The sequence below is a fragment of the Pseudorasbora parva genome, chromosome 1 (genome assembly GCF_024679245.1).
Source record: "Pseudorasbora parva isolate DD20220531a chromosome 1, ASM2467924v1, whole genome shotgun sequence".
Lineage (NCBI taxonomy): Eukaryota > Metazoa > Chordata > Actinopteri > Cypriniformes > Gobionidae > Pseudorasbora > Pseudorasbora parva.
Genome location: NC_090172.1, coordinates 32291057 through 32308648, shown reverse-complemented (window position 1 = coordinate 32308648; position 17592 = coordinate 32291057). Strand labels below are relative to the sequence as shown.

Below are 17592 nucleotides of genomic sequence, written 5' to 3'. Positions count from 1 at the left end.
AAAAGGTATTTTTTGCAGTCAGTTTGGAGGATTCTGTTAAATCATTATTTGAATAGTTGTTGCAATTATGCAAAACACTGTGATTTCAAATTAAATATGTATTAGTATACATACGTTTATTCTGACCCTCCAACTTCCCTGGGAATTTGAAATGCTTATATAACTTCACCCCCCGGGTTTCACAGACAAGGCTTAATAGTTCCAGACTAAAATGCCTGTTTGAGCTGGTTTAACTTTAATCAGTGCAAATTGCACTGACATATCTTAAAATGTGTCACTGCCATTATTTTTTTCTTAAAATGCATAGCATTAAAGGTGTTTTTTGTTTGCTTTTTTTTCTAAGGCACATTGAACTCCTGGCTTAATCCAAGCCCTGCCTGTGAAATCAGGTACATGTGTTTGCATTTTGTAAGTTCAGTGTGTGTAGATTTTTTTTTTTTTTTTGACTAATTCTATAGGATACATTGTAAAGTCTGTAGGTAGTGACAAGAGAATGTTTTTATGGGTGAGCCATTAATCATTCAGTCAACCATTAAGCATTAAGTGTTTTTTTTTTTTTTTTTTTTTTTTAGTCAGTGGATTTCAGCAGTTATTTTTGCTTTGAGTTGTTATGTGACTTTGAATTGGATAGATAGATAGATAGATAGATAGATAGATAGATAGATAGATAGATAGATAGATAGATAGATAGATAGATAGATAGATAGATAGATAGATAGATAGATAGATAGATAGATAGATAGATAGATAGATAGATAGATAGATAGATAGATAGAGTCTTTCCCACTCAATGATCTTGCAGTGTTTGTCTCCATATACTTTTACAATTCTATAAATTCTATAGTTCTAAATTATATAGGATATTAAAATATGTCCTTCTAATGTCATTTTTTTTTTCATTAACAGCTCCCATTATACTATATTTTTTCTTGTACAGGAATGTTTCTGTTAATATTGCTTAGATGTGGTGTACGATCTGTTTTGCTGGAATACATGCTGCTCATGTAGACCTCAGGTCTAGGACAAAGGGGCCTTGAGATGATGCCTGTGCACACATACCTGACAATCACCCAGTTGATCACTGAAGGGTAGGTCAAAGATCTGAAACATCTGAGTCAGCAGGTAAACAGGAAAACCGCCAGCTTTGCACTGCTAATGCTACGACCTACAGACAAGGCCGTTTGACAACTCCCAGTGTAGGAATAAGAATGGTAACAAACCATTACTTTTGAGTTGTCTCCCCTCAAGAGTTTCACTGTCATACATGTTTAGGACATTTAAGTTTTATCCATTTGGCTGAACAATCTATGTTGTTTGATGATATTTTGAAGAAATTATTTAAGCTACTGTATCAAAGACAATACATTTCCTTATTGAAATTGTTTGATCAAATATGAGACAAAGAAGAAAAAGAAGTGTGGTGGGGAAAAATATGCATAAAGGGTTAGTTCACCCAAAAATGTTATTTCAGTCATTAATCACTTACAGTGCCTTGCGAAAGTATTCGGCCCCCTTGAGCTTTGCGAACTTTTGCCACATTTTAAGCTTCAAACATAAAGATATTAATCTGTAAATTTTTGTGAAGAATCAGAAACGTCCATTAGAAAACACAGAGGGGCAACTATACTGGGACCGGTCACCGGCAGACGATCGAGGCACGAAAGCTACAGTTTCTGAATATTAGAAAAGTGGAAAAAAAAGAGTCAAACACCTAATAAGTTTTCCTCGGTTAGGGTAGGTAAACAGACATGTGTCGAATTAGTGACGATAAAAGTAAGTGGGTCCAATATCATTGGTCTTAAAAAGTGGGTGGGTCTTGTCCTCACAACACACAATGGTTCCGACGCCCATGGATCATACACAGACACATGTTAATCATAACTCATAAAGCATTCTTTTTATTTGTGTTCATAGGCTACATACAATAGCCAGCATCTGCCAGGGCTCTTAGTCCATCATGTGCACATATTTGGAGAAATAATGATTCATAATCACATGTTTGTAAAATATCATAATACATGTTAACGCCCAGCTCACAAACCTCGCGGTCGCGGATGTCTGAACAGAGTTTGTGTCGGTGTCAAGGTCAGCGTCGTTTTTGTTTACATACTTTATTTGAGAAGATTTCCCAATTTTACTTTTCTTAACCGTGTTAGTATTATTACTCAAAAAAAAAGTTTAAAAATGCATTTCTTCTGCTTATTGCTAGCCATGACCAAACGGAAGTGAGCGAGTTGATGTGACAGTGACGGAAGCAGTTCCTGAGGAATTATTAAAATAATTAATCATTAGTTTATATCTTATCCACTGCCCATTATTTAAATCCCATATCAAACACAGTATGTTATGTCATTCTATTTTATTTCATTTCATATTTCATATAATTTTATAACAAGGGGTGCTGCAGCCCCCGCAGCACCCCACTTCCCGCGCTAATGACGGTAACCCCCGCCCCCAGCCCCTGACACAAGCAGTTCTTACTTCTAGCTCAGCAATGTTTTGGTGCTACTCAAATAACCACTTTTCCTGATTCGGAGCTGGTGCTTTGGTTGTGGAAAGACAAAGAACCGATTTGAAACTATAGGCTCTGGCTCCAAACGAGCACCAGCACTGCCTTGGTGAAAAAGTGAATAAAATAATGACCAGACCTTTAAAATATTTTTCATGTGTTGTGTATGTATTATTTAGCTAGAATAGATGCAGGATGGAAATGAATATAAATATTGACTGTGTAAACTGACACTATAATAGGCTATAAGTTCTGCTGTCTGTAATGGGGAAATTAAAAAGAATCACTTACTATTTATTGCTATATTCTTGCAAATTCTATCTTTGCTGGTATTGTCTAGATGAGATAATATTAAGCCATTTGTCTGTGATGCATTTTTATTATTTGCAATCCAGAAGAGAGAAAGCTCTCATGGAGCTATAGTGCACACAACATGACAGTCTAGCTTAATGTGTGACGATGGTCAAGAAAACTAATAAATGTTTCATCTGTTTACACATCAGGGCTGTGATATTTAACTTATTTTATTAAAAATGTTGGCTTCCAACGATTCTAAAAAGATAAGGTAAAACTATTATAAACTAGCCTGGCTTCCTTTCCTTTACAGCAGTGAACCTCATTTCTCTAAATGTAATGTCAGATTTAATATGCAGTTTCCACTTGCAGGACGTGTTTAATAATAATAAAAAAGAGCTATTAAATGCACAATAATCCACGCAAGTGATGCGTTTTCAACTTGAGGCGGCAATGTATGTGCGCACTGCAAAACGGACTGACGTGCACATACTAGGCCTGATGTGCGCATCTAAACCATCAAATGCTCAACAAATAGCCAATGTCAAAATGACCAGCTTGGAGAGCATTTATATCTTAAATGGGTGTAAACAGTTAGGAGTTATTTTGGAGTTCAGTTTGTATGTTCTTACTTAGGTAAAAAAAAAAAAAAAAAAAAAATACACACACATTCCGATCAATAAGCAGTATCGGTAAGAGTATTAATATAATTAAAACCTTAAAGATAGCCATCCCTAGTTTTGCTGCTGTGCATCCCTGTGGTGTTGAATTCTGCTGTTGATATGGTTACTTTCAACAGTCTATCTTTGGCTTTCTTTTTTGTTATATGTTTGAAATGTTTTTATAGAAATATGGTTTTGCATGTAGTCCTCTGCCATTTATATCAGCACTGTTTGTATATATGGTATTTTATATTGCATAGAGTTTTGCATGTTTTTGTTCTTCTCTTAACACAGAAGGAATCGTTTGCAGATGTGCAACACCATCAGACAGAACTACCAAGACTTTCTCTGGTGACTGTATGCTGACGCTCTTCAAAATCTCATGCAAATGCAAGTAATATATGATATACAAAATCACTGTATAGTTAATTAAAGCTGTAAAACCTTTTGTTCAAACAATGGAGCTTGTTGTCCTTACTGATGATTCTTACAGGTGTTTGACTCTTTTCATAGCTTCATTCCTTTGCTCTGATCCGTTTTTTCAGCCACTTCCACTATACACATTCATACGAGTTGATTCTGGTTTTCTTATAAATAAATTGTCACTTTAATGAATCAATCATAGCTACAAGCTAAGAAAGAGTTATTTTTTTATGTGGCCACATAAAAATATCCTTTCTGAAGAGTTAATAGACAACCAGTACTGAGCGTTCGCTGGATGAACAGATTATTTGATTGTAATATTCATTGTTACATTAAATTAATTCGGTTAACCTGTCCAAATATTCATAATTATAACAAGTTATTTCCCACTTGAGCTAATTTGCTACAATACAGAATTTATACGATGCTCAGTTTTGGTTTGTTTTTCACTCAATTTTTGTTTAGCCTGCCTTAGTTCTCGAGTTAGTTTCCATATTTATTTATTATTTTAACAGACTGCTCTGAGACAAAGGCTGAGGATCCAAGTGGAGTATTGACTGAAGGGTAATCCACAATCGTAGACAAAAACAGGCAAAAGGTCATACACACACTGTAAAAAAAATACCTGTAAAAAAACGGAAATATTCCGGCAGCTGGGGCGCCAGAAAAAAACTGTAAAGTAACAGAAAATATCCAACACGTAAAAAAACGGAAATATTCCGGCAGCTGGGGCGCCAGAAAAAAACTGTAAAATAACAGAAAATAACCAGCACGTAAAAAAACGGAAATATTCCGGCAGCTGGGGCGCCAGAAAAAAACTGTAAAATAACAGAAAATAACCAGCACGTAAAAAAACGGAAATATTCCGGCAGCTGGGGCGCCAGAAAAAAACTGTAAAATAACAGAAAATAACCAACACATAAAAAAACAGAAATATTCCGGCAGCTGGGCGCCAGAAAAAAACTGTAAAATAACAGAAAATAACCAGCACGTAAAAAAACGGAAATATTCCGGCAGCTGGGGCGCCAGAAAAAAACTGTAAAATAACCAACACGTAAAATTACAGTAATTTTCCATAGTTCAAAATACAGGTTTTATCTGTCATTTATATGAGTTTCTATATTTAAACAAGAAAATTATGTAAAAAAATAAGGATTACAAATTGTGGAAAATTATGTAACAACCATGAAATTACCAATTAGATTGGACATTACTACAACTCAAATAACCACCCTAGAGTGCAAAAGATTGTTTTTGTAGTTTTTATTTAAAAAAATGAACTTTAAGGTTGTTTTAAAATAGTAATGTGATCACAATATAGTTTGTTCATAATGACCACATTATATATACAAAGTTATATCATAACTGCAAAAATATAAAAAAAACAAAGCAGCATACCAATAATAAAATTAGTTCATGACTTCAACACTTTAACAATATAACAATTAGTTCATAACATAATATGTTACATAACATAAATATTTTTTTTTTAATAATAACTGCAACAATGTAAGATATTGTACAATAGCAATTTGTTATACACATATATGACGAAAAAGTGGATTTGTCTCATCAACAGATGAGTCATGAAAATAAAATAATTAAATCACGAAAAAGTCTGTAACACTCAAGAATTTCTCTATGGTAATAAAGAGAGATTTGACACGCTTACGAAAGTTTTTACTCCATCCATCCATAATCCACAATTCTGCTCATCAACGAAAGAACCTTTAGACTGACTGCCAGTTCCTTTCTTGACGTGTTCTTCTATCTCGACTTTTGATCCCGTCTCAGGGTTTATCTTGAAAAGGCATCTGTGAGAGAGAAAAGAAACCTCAGTAATAAATCATTGAGTGTATGTGAGGATGCGCGAGTCTAAGTGAGGATGCGCATGTGAGTGTATGTGAGGATGCGTGTGAGTGTAAGTGAGGATGCGCGTGAGTGTGAGGATGCGCGTGAGTGTGAGGATGCGCGTGAGTAAGTGAGGATGCGTATGAGTGTAAGTGAGGATGCGCGAGTCTAAGTGAGGATGCGCGTGTGAGTGTATGTGAGGATGCGCGTGAGTCTAAAGGGGGTCGCACACCGGACGCGGAGCTCGCCGGCGCACCGCGCAGCGTCTCAGGTATCGCACACCAGACGCGCACATTTTAAAAGGCTACGTTTATTATACATTTCCCCAAAATATGTTTAGACTTTATTCAAGCTGTTGAACTCAGAATGTAAAACAAATTTGTCTTGTAGCAAAGGTTGAAATCAGTATACCTTAACGATAATATACTTTTAATATAAAGCCTTGAAATGGCGCTCTGTGGCGCGGCAGGATTTAGAAGGCCGAATGACGCCACCGGTGTGCGTACACTCATTGAAAACAATGTGTTCGAATTTTAAAGACAAGGCGCGCCGCCGAGCTCCGGGTCCGGTGTGCGACCCCCTTAATGCTGCGTTCACACTAGGGATGTCAACGATTAATCGATGATCCGATTAATTGTCGATAAGACATTTGATCGATAAGACTTATCGATCAACGATTAAGCAGGGTCATGCGCATGCGTGAGGAAACGGGAGGAAAAATGATGCGAGCGCGCCCGAGTTCTATTTGGAACCATTTTACAGCTGGAGTTACACCTTCATCATGACTGCAAGCTTGCATGTGCATTCGCAGCCTTTTGTTTTGCGCAAATGTAAGTTGTAATATTGTGTTTATTTTGTTCAGGCCTATCTTTAGCTGATTTATCTCATAAGGATGCATTTGGTTAATAATTACGTTAGAGGTGAGCGGTAGTAAAAGCGTGGCGGTGATCAGCTTCAGCGTGCAGCTCCAACAGCACTAATAATGACTGATTGGGACTGTCATATTACACAACATTAATGAGAACACTATTGTAATAAAACATTGTGATTTTTAAGTATTTGGGTTTATTTGCCGTGTGTTTCATTACGTTGATCCAGGAAGAGCGCATGCACAACATGAGTCACGCATTCTGACTAACGCATGTAACTTAGTTCAAGTTCACTTGTGCATTCGCATCAGATTGTGCTGAAGTAATTTGTAATATTACATTTATTTTGTAACGTTATATATGTGATCAATCATATAGGATGCGTTTCTTTCAGCGAAATAAAACGCACTAACAAATGGCTTCAGTCAGTGATGGCTGGTTTTCATTCAGTGCTTCGGCTTTAGCGCATACAGAGCAATGCATAATAACGATGATTGGGACAGTCATATTATATAACAAATGAGAACACAATTTTAATAAATGGCTGTAAAGTCATCGGGTTTAGGTGCCGTGTTCAGAGCGTTGTTCCTAGAGCGCGTGAACGCCACGCGTCTCCCATTCTGCATATGAATATCAGCAACTCAATTCAAGTTCACTTGTCCATTCGCATCATTTTGTGAAGATATATAATTTGTAACATTTTGTTAACTTTATATTAATCTGATTAATCTCATATAGGAAGCTTTTTGTTGACTTAACGTGCTAGCAAAGTTTCAGTGTAACTTACCAGTGTTGATTCAGCGCATCGGCTTCAGCTCGCGCAGTTCAAACAGCAACGCACGACTAATAATAACTTTGATTGGGACTGTCACATTACATAACATTAATGAAAACAATATTTTAATAAATCGTTTTGAATTAACTGGGTTTAGGTGAGGTTTCAGCACGTTGCTTTGGTGGATATTCGCGCCGCGTTAACCAATGAGGAGCCTGCTTACTGCTGTCACGTGGTGAAGTGACGGATGGGAAACCCATTGGGGAAACCCTGAGGCCAGAGTAATTTAAAAATACTGCTGTATTGTGTCACAAAATGTAGTTTTAATAGTTGTTCAGGTGAGAATGTAGTTGTTTAAAGCTCAAATATGTGATTTATTTATTAAGAGAGCTCCTATTTGAAAATTTGATCTGGTGTTCCCTATATCGAGGGAACTTCGCACTGCGTCGAAACGACGAATTGGGGGATGCTCCCTAAGCATAACCGCATCTGAAGTATGAATGAAACCTGTCCAATCCTGATTGGTGCAACGTCATGACGTAGATGTGACGGCATCACCGGAAGCTATAAAGGGATGTCCGGCGCATAGTAGTGTCAGTTATCGCTCTTCAGCATAACGCTCTGTGTATATTGTCCTGTCTATTTACTGTTGTACGTCTTTCTAGCAAAGTAAATTAAATATATATAGAGTACAAATGGCGACTAAGAGCACTGAGTTCAGGCGGTGTGTGCCTCCGTGTCCTCGATTTATGTCAGGCACGGACACACACTCGCTTTGTGTTCTATGTTTGGGTGTGCAGCATGCCACAGCGGCTCTCGAGGGAGCCGCTTGTGAGCATTGTGAGAAGCTCACACTCAAGGTGCTTCGCTCGCGGCTGGCCATTTTTAATGACGGCGGTCAGCCCCGTGAACCCCGTGGTTCGGGACCCGCAGTCGCTGAGGCGGCTCGGCGTCACAGATCATGGGGTTCACAACTGGATTTGTCAGCGGAGATTGAGACTGCCGAGGCACTTTCTCAATCATCCGCTGACAGTCCAGATGACCGTCCTCCCCGTGTGGAAGCCCGCGCTGCGGCTTCTTCCCCCGGGGTGGGCGGTCCGATGCTCGTGCTCTCTGGTTCTGAGGAGCCAGATGAGTTCGACATCGAGGCGGGGGATGAAGATATATTGTCGCCACTTCATCCACCCGTCAATGAGGAGTTAGTGGAGGTGTTGACCCGTGCTGTGGCCAAATTAAATATTGAATGGCCACAAGAGAGGCAGGAGATCCAGCCACCCAGCAGGCTGGATGACCGCTTTCTCTCTCGCCGGGCTCCAACACCTCGCCGGGGCTTACCATTTTTCCCGGACCTGCACAACGAGTTGAGCAGGTCCTGGAATAAGCCTTATTCAGCGCGTGTTTCCAACCCCCCGGTACTGGATTATTCTAACGTACTGGGGGCGCGCGAGGCTGGTTATGGGACGATGCCGCGGGTGGAAGATGCTCTCGCGAGCTATCTTTCGCCCGAATCGGCATCGTCCCTTAAAGCCCCGGCACTGCCCACCAAGCCATGCCGTGATACATCTGCGTTGGTGGGCAGGGCATATATGGCGGCTGGGCGGGCTGGTAGTTCCCTGCATACATTATCTATTTTGCAGGCATACCAGGCCGACCTCCTCAAAGAGCTAGATGAGGGAGAGGGTCCCTCCCCTGAAGACATTTTAGAGCTCCGTAAAGCTGCTGACCTGTCTCTCCGCATCACCAAGGAGACGGCCCGTGCCATCGGCCGCTCCATGGCATCTATGGTGACTGTGGAGAGACACTTATGGTTGAATTTATCGGGGATGAAGGAGAGGGATAAAACCTTTCTCCTTGATGCCCCGATTTCGCCTTCTGGTCTGTTCGGCGACGCCGTTAATAACGTCGTCGACAGATTTCAGGAGGCGAAAAAACAGTCAGCAGCTTTTCGGCAGTTTCTCCCTCGTCGCTCTAAGGGGAAGGCTGCCCAAAGCGGGCAGCCTCAGCCGTCCACTAGCTCCTCGCACAGACAGGTGCAGAAGGAGAGCGTCGCTTTTCGAGCCCCTCCTCCGGGAGCTTGGCAAAAAAGGCGGCGCTCTCAACAACAACAGCAGCAGCCTTCGAGGCCGAAGGGCGATCTGAGGAACGTCATTCTGGCTAAGAAGGCTGCTGCAAAAAGGTCCTAGCATCGGCTGGACCTTTAAGAGCGGTCCCCCCCGCGCGGACGCAACCGAGGTTGTTCTCCGCGCGGCGCTCGGGGGAAAACGATGTGGTAATCCCGCCGTCACTGACGCTTCGGGCCACATCGTTTTCCCTGGGACAGGTGCTGTCCCAGTCGCCTCAAAAAAGACCTGCGACGGAACAGCGCTTGTCCCCACACACCGAATATCGACTCCAGCTGCTCCCTGCCGGGGCTCCGCTTCAGGGGGCTGGGGACGAGATTCAAATAACACCCGAGGTCAGCCTCGAGAGGCTGATTCCCTTAGTAGATTATCTCGGCGCATGGAAATGCCTTCCGAATATATCAAAATGGGTCCTGCGTACTGTAGAGACAGGGTACAGACTGCAGTTCGATCACCCCCCTCCAAAGTTCAATGGGGTGACATGGACTGCAGTGGTGCCACAGCGGGTTCGGGTAATGGAACTAGAAGTAAAATCCTTGCTGGCGAGAGGAGCCATAGAAAAGGTTCCGATGTCGGAGAGGGATGCCGGGTTCTACAGCCGGTACTTTATAGTTCCAAAAAAGGATGGAGGGCTACGGCCGATTTTAGATCTGAGGTATCTGAACCGGTCTCTGAGGAGATTCAGGTTCAAAATGTTGACTATCTCTGCCATCGTGAGTCAGATCCAGCCCAAGGACTGGTTCGTCACGATAGATTTAAAAGACGCCTATTTCCATATATCCATCCTTCCATGCCACAGGAAGTTTCTGAGGTTCGCTTTTGGGGGCGAAGCATACCAATATCGTGTACTTCCGTTCGGTCTAGCTCTTTCCCCTCGCACGTTCACGAAGTGCATGGATGCAGCTCTGGCTCCATTGAGACTGCAGGGCATCCGTGTGCTGAATTATATCGACGACTGGCTAATCCTGGCGCAGTCGTACGAGATGGCAGTTCAACATCGAGATGTAGTTCTGTCACACATCCAGTGCTTGGGGTTGAGACTCAATTCGAAGAAGAGTGTGTTACAGCCGGCCCAGAAAACGAGTTTTCTGGGGGTAATATGGGACTCGGTTTCGATGCGGGCACATCTATCTCCCGCACGAATCGAGACCACTCTAGCGATAGTCTCAAAAATAAAGCTAGGCCAGAATATCACTGTAAAGCACTTTCAAAGAGTATTAGGGTACCTAGCGGCAGCATCCAATGTCATTCCCTTCGGCCTGTTACACATGAGGGCTTTACAGTGGTGGCTAAAGACCAGGGGGTTCTCCCCCAGGGGGAACCCTTTTCGTATGATCAGAGTTACACGCAAATGCCTTCGGGCTCTAGTCATATGGAAGAAAGTCTGGTTTCTGTCCCAGGGACCAGTGCTGGGAGCATCGTGTTGCCGGAAGACCGTTTCAACAGATGCATCCCTCACTGGTTGGGGCGCGGTCATGGAAGGCCGCTTTGCGAGAGGTCCGTGGGAGGACCGTCATTCCTCCTGGCACATAAACTGTCTGGAGATGATGGCGGTCTACAAAGCTCTGAGGAGTTTTTTCCCGGATCTCCGCGGACACCACGTTCTGGTCCGCTCAGACAATATGGCAGTCGTGGCGTATTTGAACCGCCAGGGGGGGTTGAGGTCGCGCCCTCTGTGCAGACTGGCGCATCTCATCCTCCTCTGGTCACAGGAGAAATTGTTATCACTCAGGGCTATGTACATCCCAGGGATACAAAATCAGGGGGCAGACATACTGTCGAGGCAGGGGCTGAGGCCCGGGGAGTGGCGGCTCCACCCAGAGGTGGTGGAGCAGATATGCGAAAGGTTCGGCCCAGTGGAAGTGGATCTCTTCGCGTCTCGAGAGACGTCCCACTGTCCGCTGTGGTTCTCCCTCACTCATCCAGCCCCATTGGGGCTGGACGCCATGGTACAGACGTGGCCGAGGCTGCGTCTGTATGCATTTCCCCCGATCGCTCTGCTCCCCGGGGTCCTGGAGAGAGTTCGGCAGCAGGGAGTCAGTCTTCTTTTGGTGGCTCCTCGTTGGCCGACTCGAGTATGGTTCTCAGACATCATAGCTCTGCTGGTGGGTCACCCGTGGCAGGTCCCTCTGAGGAGGGACCTTCTGTCACAGGCGGGGGGCACAATATTTCACCCCCGGCCAGAAATATGGAGCCTGTGGGTCTGGCCCCTGAGGGGGCCAGGTACCAGGAGGCGGGACTACCAGCAGACGTTATAGAGACCTTACTCAGCTCTAGGGCTCCATCAACTAGGAGATTGTACAGCCTCAAGTGGAATGTCTTCGTCACTTGGTGTAGAGAACGTGAGGTGGATCCAGTTAACTGCCCGGTGGCTTCAGTGCTGGAGTTCCTCCAAGATCGTTTCTCTGCAGGGCTTACCCCGTCTACACTCAAGGTGTACGTGGCTGCCATTGGGGCTTTCCACACTCCTCTGGGTGATGGGCAGTTGGGTAGGCACCAATTGGTTGTACGATTCCTCCGCGGGGCTAGGAGGATGAGGCCTGTAGTCAGGACCAGGGTTCCTTCCTGGGATCTGGCGGTGGTTCTCGAAGGACTGGCTGAGGCTCCCTTTGAGCCACTAGAAACAGTTGAACCTAAGTTTCTGACCCTTAAGGTAGCTTTCCTTTTGGCTATTACATCTCTGAGGAGAGTGGGGGATCTTCAGGCCTTGGCTATTACGCCGACTTGCCTGGAGTTTGCCCCCGGGGGAGTAAAAGCTATCCTGCACCCTAGACCGGGCTACGTGCCTAAGGTGCCTTCTAGTGTGGTCAGATCTTTAGTTCTACAGGCTTTCCATCCTCCGCCTCATGTGACGGCGGAAGAAGGGAGACTTTTTCTATTGTGCCCCGTCAGGGCTCTTAGAATATATATTGAGAGGTCAGCACAGTGGAGGAAATCTGAACAACTTTTAGTATGTTTTGGTCCGCCTAAGAAGGGGTTGCCTGCAGCTACTCCCACTATAAGTAACTGGATAGTGCAGGCGATTGCCTCGGCATATCAGGTGCGCGGTCTGCCTTCACCTATAGCCGTAAGGGCACATTCCACCAGGGGCATGGGCTCCTCGGTGGCTCTTCTTTCGGGCGTTCCAATGCAGGATATCTGTGAGGCGGCCGGTTGGGCCACTCAACATACTTTTATTCGATTTTACAGTCTTCACCTCCCTGCGACTCCCGGCGCCAGGGTGCTCCAGTCCTAATTGTGCCTGGGTTCCAGCTTCACATTAGGGCAGGCGTACCCTTGGTGTGGCATAGTGGGTACTCGTTCCCCAATTCGTCGTTTCGACGCAGTGCGAAGTTCCCTCGATATAGGGAACGTCTCGGGTTATGTATATAACCCTTGTTCCCTGAGAGGGAACGAGCACTGCGTCTCGTCGCCACACCGCGTATCGCCTGAGAGCGTTCTGCTTCATCGCGATAATTGACGCTACTATGCGCCGGACATCCCTTTATAGCTTCCGGTGATGCCGTCACATCTACGTCATGACGTTGCACCAATCAGGATTGGACAGGTTTCATTCATACTTCAGATGCGGTTATGCTTAGGGAGCATCCCCCAATTCGTCGTTTCGACGCAGTGCTCGTTCCCTCTCAGGGAACAAGGGTTATATACATAACCCGAGACGTTTTCAGAGGTGTGAGACCCAGGCGATCACCGGAGCTCAGCGCTCATCAACCTCGGTGAGAGCAGCCTTAACTCGGCTAGTCCTTCTGCCGACTGCCGCTGCCTGGCAGAACCCCCTCCCATGACGCAAATTCACGTCTGTTGTGTAGTGAATGTCACACGCGAATGAAGCGAATTTCACGCGCGAATGGATTCAAATTGTTCACGCGTCCATCTTCGCGCGAATACCGCAATATATTTGCGTCATTCGCGTGCGGTGTGAACGCAGCATAAGTGAAGATGCGCGTGAGTCTAAGTAAGGATGCGCGTGAGTGTAAGTGAGGATGCGCGTGAGTTTAAGTGAGGATGCGTATGAGTGTAAGTGAGGATGCGCGTGAGCGTAAGTGAGGATGTGCGTGAGTAAGTGAGGATGCGCGTGTGAGTGTATGTGAGGATGCGCGTGTGAGTGTATGTGAGGATGCGCGTGAGTGTAAGTGAGGATCCGCGCGTCAGTGTAAGTGAGGATGCATGTGAGTCTAAGTGAGGATGTGCGAGTCTAAGTGAGGATGCGCGTGAGAGTGTATGCGAGGATGCAAGAGTCTAAGTGTGGATGCGCGCATGAGTCTAAGTGAGGATGTGCGAGTCTAAGTGAGGATGCGTGTGAGAGTGTATGCGAGGATGCAAGAGTCTAAGTGTGGATGCGCGCGTGAGTCTAAGTGAGGATGCGCGCGTGAGTGTATGTGAGGATGCGCGCGTGAGTGTATGTGAGGATGTGCGCGTGAGTGTATGTGAGGATGCGCGCGTGAGTGTATGTGAGGATGCGCGCGTGAGTGTATGTGAGGATGCGCGAGTCTAAGTGAGGATGCGCGTGAGTGTATGTGAGGATGCGCGCGTGAGTGTATGTGAGGATGCGGGTGAGTGTATGTGAGGATGCGCGTGAGTGTATGTGAGGATGCGCGTGAGTGTATGTGAGGATGCGCGTGAGTGTATGTGAGGATGCGCGTGAGTGTAAGTGAGGATGCGCGCGTGAGTGTATGTGAGGATGCGCGTGAGAGTGTATGTGAGGATGCGGGTGAGTTTAAGTGAGGATGCGCGTGAGTGTAAGTGAGGATGCGCGTGAGTGTGTATGTGAGGATGCGCGTGAGTGTGTATGTGAGGATGCGCGTGAGTGTGTATGTGAGGATGCGCGTGAGTGTGTATGCGAGGATGCGCGTGAGTGTGTATGCGAGGATGCGCGTGAGTGTGTATGCGAGGATGCGCGTGAGTGTGTATGCGAGGATGCGCCTGAGTGTGTATGCGAGGATGCGCCTGAGTGTGTATGCGAGGATGCGCGTGAGTGTGTATGCGAGGATGCGCATTTGAGTGTGTATGCGAGGATGCGCGTGAGAGTGTATGTGAGGATGCGCGTGAGAGTGTATGTGAGGATGCGCGTGAGTGTGTATGTGAGGATGCGCGTGTGAGTGTAAGTGAGGATGCGCGTGAGTGTGTATGTGAGGATGCGCGTGTGAGTGTGTATGTGAGGATGCGTGTGAGTGTGTATGTGAGGATGCGCGTGAGTGTGTATGTGAGGATGCGCGTGAGTGTGTATGTGAGGATGCGCGTGAGTGTGTATGTGAGGATGCGCGTGTGAGTGTGTATGAGGATGCGCGTGTGAGTGTGTATGTGAGGATGCGCGTGTGAGTGTGTATGTGAGGATGCGCGTGTGAGTGTGTATGTGAGGATGCGCGTGTGAGTGTGTATGTGAGGATGCGCGTGAGTGTGTATGTGAGGATGCGCGTGAGAGTGTATGTGAGGATGCGCGTGAGAGTGTGTATGTGAGGATGCGCGTGAGAGTGTGTATGTGAGGATGCGCGTGAGAGTGTGTATGTGAGGATGCGCGTGTGAGTGTGTATGTGAGGATGCGCGTGTGAGTGTGTATGTGAGGATGCGCGTGTGAGTGTGTATGTGAGGATGCGCGTGAGAGTGTATGTGAGGATGCGCGTGAGAGTGTATGTGAGGATGCGCGTGAGTGTATGTGAGGATGCGCGTGAGAGTGTATGTGAGGATGCGCGTGAGAGTGTATGTGAGGATGCGCGTGAGAGTGTATGTGAGGATGCGCGTGAGAGTGTGTATGTGAGGATGCGCGTGAGAGTGTATGTGAGGATGCGCGTGTGAGTGTGTATGTGAGGATGCGCATGTGAGTGTGTATGTGAGGATGCGCGTGAGAGTGTATGTGAGGATGCGCGTGAGAGTGTATGTGAGGATGCGCGTGAGAGTGTATGTGAGGATCCGCGTGAGAGTGTATGTGAGGATACGCGTGTGAGTGTATGTGAGGATGCGCGTGTGAGTGTATGTGAGGATACGCGTGTGAGTGTATGTGAGGATGGGCGTGTGAGTGTATGTGAGGATACGCGTGTGAGTGTATGTGAGGATACGCGTGTGAGTGTATGTGAGGATACGCGTGTGAGTGTTTGTCAGGATGCGCGTGTTTGTGAGGATGCGCGTGTGAGTGTTTGTGAGAATACGCGTGTGAGTGTTTGTCAGGATGCGCGTGTTTGTGAGGATGCGCGTGTGAGTGTAAGTGAGGATGCGGACCCTACAAATTCTTTACATATAAATGCAATGAATGTAAATTGTATAAATTAATACAATAAATGTATTATGACATCATAATTTCCCAAAAATGACTATATAGTACACCATGTACTCACCAGAAAGGGACATTCTATCAAGAATGCCACAGGCTGCATTTGAGTTGCTTGAAGGGCTATCAGACATCACTTTGACCTTAATAAAGCACATAATACAAGACTCATAATGAGTAATATATTTTGCAAGAGTAATACACATCCGGTAAAATCATATAAACAAAGAATTGATTGCTTAATTGATTGCTTATTTTCTTATTAAGGGTTAGTTAATACAAAAATTCAGTCATTAATTATTCCTGAACACAAAGGAAGATATTTTAAGAATATTTGTAACCAAGCAGATCCATGCAGCCATAGTATTTTTTCAGAGACTTATTGATGAAGATGACTGCCTACGCGCTGTAATTTCTGAAGCATGACATGCAACATGCATATAAGTTAGGTAATGTGGCTCATTTCTGTGTAGTGCTTGATGTTAACGTTACATAACCTTTTAGAGTTTTCACTGAAACACTACAACTATTACAAGTGTAATCTGCAAACATATTTACATGGTGCAACAACGATCACCTTTCTTCCTGATCTTGACTCTGGCAGCTCTCAACTTATCTACAGGGAGAGACAAAAACAAGCGTGTAACGTTAAGTGTATGGGACATGTCGACGAAACAGCGAGATTTTTTCCGTTGACGGCTTTTTGTCAAATAATTTTTCCCTTAGGTGAAAAACTGCATTTTTGAGCTTAGACGACGTCTAAAACTGACTACTTGTAAGTTATATAGTCGGATGTATGCGTCGTCTAAGCTTAAAAAATGCCGTTTTTCACCTGAGGTAAACTTATTGCCAAACAGCCGTCGACGGTAAAATAAAATAAAAAATCGCCCTATTTCGTCGACGCCATTTTTGAGCTTTTAGACGACGGAAAAATAGCATTTGGTAACAAAATGCAACAGAAAGCTAAAACTAAAACTATAAAGTAAGTTAAGATACAAAACTAACGTTACACGGAACCATCACCTGAAGCCTTAACATTATAAAGTTTAAACATTAACGTTATAAAGAATTTAAATCATTACGTTAACGGGCTGAGCCCAAGTTTAATATAAACACAGTCAACACGATTCAAAGCGGTAAAACATTTTTTTTTTTAAATTAAAATACATGCACTTTACCTGTTTATTTGCGCCTCACATCATCCAAGATTGACGGGCCACGGCAAAGCTGAAGGTCAAGTGAATCCTGTCGCACGCGCAGTTGCCCCACTGTGTGCTTAGAAGGGAATGTATCCTTGCGCCAAGGCGGGAATTCCTTCGGTTCGAATATTTAAAATCTTTATGACTGTCATTTAAATATCATCGTACTTAAAGTAAGAAAGTGTTATTATATTATTTTATTTTACGATATTATGAAAATAAATGCGTAATAAAACACCAAACGCAGCAGACATAGGCTTACTTTTGACAAGCGGAACAAGATGTGATCAGTTGCAGTAGTGATGGAAGTCTGTTAACTTCAAAGACTGATTTACCCGATTTACCAGCTCTTTTACGCAAACACGAAATGACGTGCATACACACATTATTATATTATTAAATAATCTTATAATTATTTAAAAAGCAAATAATTAAACTAAAAGACAAATTCCATAAACCTTTTTTTTCATTTCTATAAAAGGTAGGCTACATATATACTCATCTATTAATTAATGTTATGTAAATATACATTATTTTTGAATGTATTAAAATGTGTTTTATTAATTATAAAATATTATACAAATATTAAACTATATAATATAAAAATACTATTTCTGAAGTGTTGATA

General features: G+C 44.1%; 1 long non-coding RNA gene across 1 annotated transcript; it reads right to left on the bottom strand.

Moving 5' to 3' along the window:
- Positions 1 to 5395: 5395 nt before the first annotated feature.
- LOC137084120 (uncharacterized) lies at positions 5396 to 17360 on the bottom strand. The gene is made up of 4 exons (XR_010906703.1): positions 16944 to 17360; positions 16343 to 16381; positions 15833 to 15908; positions 5396 to 5702 (listed from the first exon to the last, which is right to left on the bottom strand). It is a non-coding gene; the product is annotated as an uncharacterized lncRNA (long non-coding RNA).
- Positions 17361 to 17592: the final 232 nt, after the last annotated feature.